Source organism: Salarias fasciatus, chromosome 16 (genome assembly GCF_902148845.1).
Source record: "Salarias fasciatus chromosome 16, fSalaFa1.1, whole genome shotgun sequence".
In the NCBI taxonomy this organism is placed as follows: Eukaryota; Metazoa; Chordata; class Actinopteri; order Blenniiformes; family Blenniidae; genus Salarias; species Salarias fasciatus.
In genome coordinates this window covers 26,403,046-26,408,278 of record NC_043760.1, presented here as the reverse complement: position 1 = coordinate 26,408,278, position 5,233 = coordinate 26,403,046, and the positions used below count along the sequence as shown (strand labels likewise).

Here is a 5,233-nt window from a genome sequence, read left to right as displayed (position 1 = left end):
TTTGAACAACGCGCATGCGCCAGACCATCCGCCCGGCTCTCCTGCTTCTCCCAGAAAACGCGGAAGTGTACGAGCGCGATCTCCTCTTCTCCGGCGTGCACGGCTCTGTACAGTTTCTGCGATCCGCCTCGCTCAAAAATAAAGCTTTTTTTTTCCCGAAACAGCTACAGTTTCATTATGTCAGACTCGCTATCGGTAAGTACGAGCTCAGAAGCTCACCGGCTACATAAACACTCTGAATGCGCATGCGCAAAAGGGAGAAGCTGATTGGGCGCAAGCACGGAGAACCGCCTTACGAAAGCAGCTCCTCAGAATGACTGACAAACAGACCCACCAATTATTTAGGTGATCCACCCGGAAATCAAAATGTTGTATTACACCTTTAACCCCCACCTACCAAAACTGTTGCCACAACAGCCGATATTAAAAACTTTAGCCTACCGCTTTGAGCACACTTCCATTTCCAGTGTTTTATACACCCCTGTTTTCTGATTTTTTTTCTTTTTTCACAGTGTTAGTTTGTATGAAACATATCATGGATGCACTGAAACAAATAAATGTGTTCAGTTTTAATGTGGGATGTTTGCATGTCCTCTAAGTCCAACTATGCTTCACAAATATCCATTTTCTTAAAGAAAAAATCCATTGTATATGCTTAACTTACACTGCTGGGCTCAGCTGTGGTGTTCTTTAATACTGAAGTAACACTCGAGATTCATGTGTGCTTGTTTATTTTGAAAGGTCAAACCATCATTAGGTCATGTTAAATAATTTAATTTTATAGGACAGTCTCAAAAAAATGCTTGAATGTTTATCATTTTTGTAGATATTTTTATTGACACATCAAAGCAACCAAGATGTCAGACATGTAGCCTGATAAAGGTTGATGTCAGCTGGTTTATCTGAATCTTACACCTGTGTGACAACAGTGTGATGGAACAAATGGTTAACTTCAAACCTAAAACCAGGCATTTCAGTTTATGGTACAGACAAATTTACACCACGGCCACATTTCAGTTAAGATCTATAAATTTGTATGAATTGAATCTCTTGTTTTGACTGATTTGTTGAGTCAGTCAGTTTTTATGAAGAGTATCTCTTTATAAAGTTGAAACTGTCCAGAAAAGACTGTTTAATTGTTCTATATATATGCATTTATACCCTCAAATGGAGGCTGATGTACTCAAACATTTTTGACAATGTCCTCATGCATGACACTCATGTAGGCTCAGGAGCACAGCTGTGATTCATAAAATCATAGATAGGAACCAAAAAAAATTGACTCGAAGACATTACAAAAAACTGGATTGAATTTCAAACAGTTTAATACAAAAATAGAATCTTTGTTGACAATGATATTCTACAATAAAATTATTCAGGATCTGACAAGATTTTGTCATGAAAATAAAACGGCATGAAACTGAGCAAGAGCAGAAAGTGTAAAGATGGCCTCCACACGGCTCCAGATGAGGAAGAGACTTTGACAGGGCTTCCTCATCCTTCATCCCACCAGCATCTTTGTCCACCTGCCACAGTAAAAACAAAAACTGAAGTTACAAAAGAAAAAAAACATATATAATCAGGAAGCATTCTTGGCTGCATTACTTGTCATCAATAGGATAACGCCTGTAAAGCTGGAACACAGCAGAACCTTCCTGCAGTCAGCATCCAGCCCAATACGGTTTTTTTTTCCCCAGTTCAGGAAAAACTTAAATTTCACTCTGGTTCATTTCAAGTCCCAATTTCTAATTTACTGTCCCATAATTGATTCATTTTAATTTCATTTTGTGAAAAAACAAACAAAAAAAGTTTGCCGGTTTTGCTTCACTATGAATTCAGACAAAACATTAGTAAATGTATTCTATTTTATTTGGATGTTTGAGACTTCCAAATACATCTAAAGTTTATCAAGCAAGTTACAGCCACCTTGCTCTTGTAACTCAACATTACCTGTGACTGATTATTCTGTCAACATCGACTCATTTGAAACGACTTTTTTTCTGTAATGAACATATGGCTATAGCCAAAGTGGCTGTTCTGCTATATGTATATAACTGAAAAAACACCAAAACAGTACGGTTGTCAGGATGGGAAGCAGGGAAACAGCAGTTTTTGATTATTACATAAGTACAGAAAGCTGACCTGGTGAATCTGGCGAGGTTGTTGCAGTTCTTTGAGCTGCTCCAGAACAGACACAGTCTGGGTCAGACACTAGAAAACACACAGGTCCTGCATCAGGAGGCTGAATATCGCAGTTCCACTGTGCAAATGCTGGACAGACAGTTGTTTGATTTGCGTGCATCATATAAGTTATTCAGAAATGAGTAACAGTACAAAAAACTCATAAACAGGCTGAACTCACCTCTGTCTGTGGTCCGTGGCAGCGGAGCATCGCTGTCTGGTGAAAGACTGGGACTCCCGGTTCACCGTATTGTCGTTTTATCGAGACAACGTGGAAAAATAAGTCGACTTCTCGATAAACCACTGAAATTAACTCGTTATCATGGCAAAGCGGAGGAAATAAAAAAAAGTATTTAACCATGTCCTTGTAGGGCTTCCGTAATTTTTTCTTCTTCTTCTTCTTCTTCTTCTTCTTGGAGCGAGCTGGCGCACTTCCGTTGTGGATTGAATTTGCAGCATTTTTCTCTTGCAAGTGTTTTCTGTGTTTGCAGCGGTTTTTTCTCTTGCAGCGGTTTTTTTTCTTGCAAGTGTTTTTTTTTTCTTGCATGTGTTTTCTGTTATTGCAGCATTTTTCTCTTGCAGGTGTTTTCTGTGTTTGCGGCATTTTTTTCTCTTGCAGCATTTTTTTCTTGCAGCGTTTCTTTCTTGCATGTGTTTTCTGTGTTTGCAGCGCGTTTGCACCTGTCGGCCACCGTAAAAATAACATTCAAACAATTAAAAAAACATTATGCTTTCAATTCATTCATGAATGAATGAATGAATTATGCTTTCAAGGATATCAAAAAAGAGCAGGATTTATCAATATCTGTCTTGTACGATCCCCACATGCTTTGCACACAAACTAAAACATTTTTTTGAGTTGCACAGTTCCTGCAAGAATCTTATCTTACTTTCACCCCTGGGGGGGGGGGGGGGGGGGGGGGGGGGGGCGGCACTCCCAACACACAAAATGGTTGTAGTAGCAGCGGGAACGTTCACACACCCTCTGGTTGCAGTGAGCGGGTGATAAACCCCGCTGCAGCGTTGCCACAGGATCAGCTGGCTGCCGCCTTTCACTGTCTCTATGTTAGAGTTGATTGTCCAGTAGGCGAGGAGCTGACCCCAAGACACGCCTCAAAGACCAGCTTCCTCATTTACATACTGAGGCAGAAATGACGACACGTAAAAAGTAGACAGTAGAAAAAAAATAGAGGGAGGATATGCAAAATTAGAAGTAATGAAGACATAAATTTGACCATGAATAAAAAAGTGTTAATTAGTAAATAAATAAAATCTCAAATGAAAATGAAATACAGGCATATATGGAGAAAAGAAAAAAAAAATGCAAATACAGGCTTGAAAATTCATGTGAAATAAAAAAAAATCAAATTAATAACTGATGTCATGAAGTGAAAATGAAAAAAATGTTATTTGCATATGAATTTAATTATTGAGCCACTTTTTATGTATTTTTATTGATGGCAATTTCAGTCCTCCGAGTGCAATCAGTCATCTTGTTATGTTAGTAGCCGTAGTCCTTTTCTATCACAAAAGTAAAAAAAAAAAAAAAAAACTATTGTCGAAGCATATTCATTAAGATGATCAAACACTCTGCCTGTTAATAATTTTTGAATTAGGGACTACATTATAGCCGTATAGGAGCCATAAAGCATGTTGAATTAGGGTAGATTACAGCCTTTTTATTCATTAAACTGTATTGATTATTGTTTGAATAATTTACAACCTAAAATAACTTTCATCTAAAGTCTTATTCACAGTTAATTTACCAAATTATTGACAGTGGTTATTAAAAGAAATTTAAAAGGTTATCGTTACGTGTTTGTCAAACTCTTCCTTTGCTGAGGCCACAGAGCAGGAAATACAGCAGATGTTTGCTTTGAAAACTTGAAGCTCTGGATGAGTAACTCCACTCAAAGCAACGGCTTTAACGGTCCAACGTCTCCTGTGTGTGTTTTTTCAACAACCGATTGTATCTCAGAGCGTGAAGGCTTCAAGTTACATCGATGTGTCAGACTTCCTGTTATTTAAATGTTAGATGCTTTGTATAATACAAGCTTGTAATTCCATGTTCCTCTAAGTTAAAAGTTGGTCTAGAATATTTCAGTTTTAGCCGTCAAAGTTCATTGCTCACATACAAGTCATTAAGATTTATAGCCAAAGAAACAAGACACTATGCTTATACATCTGTCCAATGACAATTCTTGAGCTTTATCAAGCTTAAACAGGTCTGCAGGACCTCCATCTTTTTCCTGCGTAATATTTCTAAAATTAGCAACATGTTGACTCAAAGCAATGCTGAGAAATTAATACATGCATTTGTTCCCTCCAGAGTATACTACTGTAATTCCTTGTTATCAGGGAGCCCCAATAACTGCCTAAAAAGTCTCCAACTCATGTGAAATGCTGCAGCAAGAGTTCTCACAAGAACCAGTAGGAGAGATCATATCACCCCAATATTAGCTTCTCTCCGCTGGCTTCCTGTTAAATCTAGAATGGAATTTAAAATCCTTCTTTTAACCTGTAAAGCTCTGAACAACCAGGCTCCACCATATCTTACAGAGCTAGCCTGTTAGTCCCATATTACCCAGCAGAACAATTTGTTCTCAGAGTGCTGACCTGCTGGAGGTTCCTGGAGGTACATTTTTCAGCAATCAGGCTCATGTCATTTGGAACCAGCTCCCAGTCTCTGTGAGGGAGGCTGACAAAGCCTCTGCTTTTAAGACTAGGCTTAAAGGAAAAATACGGTTTAAACAGCTTTTATGTTGTTTATAGAATGAAGTACAACAATATACTCACCCAGAAGGCTTTTCTGATCCGAACAGTGCTTCGGGAGAAATTTAGATCCAAAATCAAGCGGCGGACATCCGTATACGGCTATCAGATGGGGCATCGGTAACGCCACTCCTAAAACGGCTTTAATCGTCCAAAAACTCATTAGTTTCACCAATATTTCATCATGGTCCACTCACACCACTCCTCCACGACAGCCCGGTGTCGCGAGATAAATATTGCAGTGGTTCCTTTTCAGTCGATTCACTCGGTACAGCACATA

At 38.7% G+C, this 5,233-nt stretch overlaps 1 long non-coding RNA gene across 1 annotated transcript; it reads right to left on the bottom strand.

Annotated features, from left to right (window-relative positions):
* Positions 1-1,312: 1,312 nt before the first annotated feature.
* On the bottom strand, positions 1,313-2,476 carry LOC115402955 (uncharacterized). The gene is made up of 3 exons (XR_003933176.1): positions 2,363-2,476; positions 2,143-2,211; positions 1,313-1,526 (listed from the first exon to the last, which is right to left on the bottom strand). It is a non-coding gene; the product is annotated as an uncharacterized LOC115402955 (long non-coding RNA).
* Positions 2,477-5,233: the final 2,757 nt, after the last annotated feature.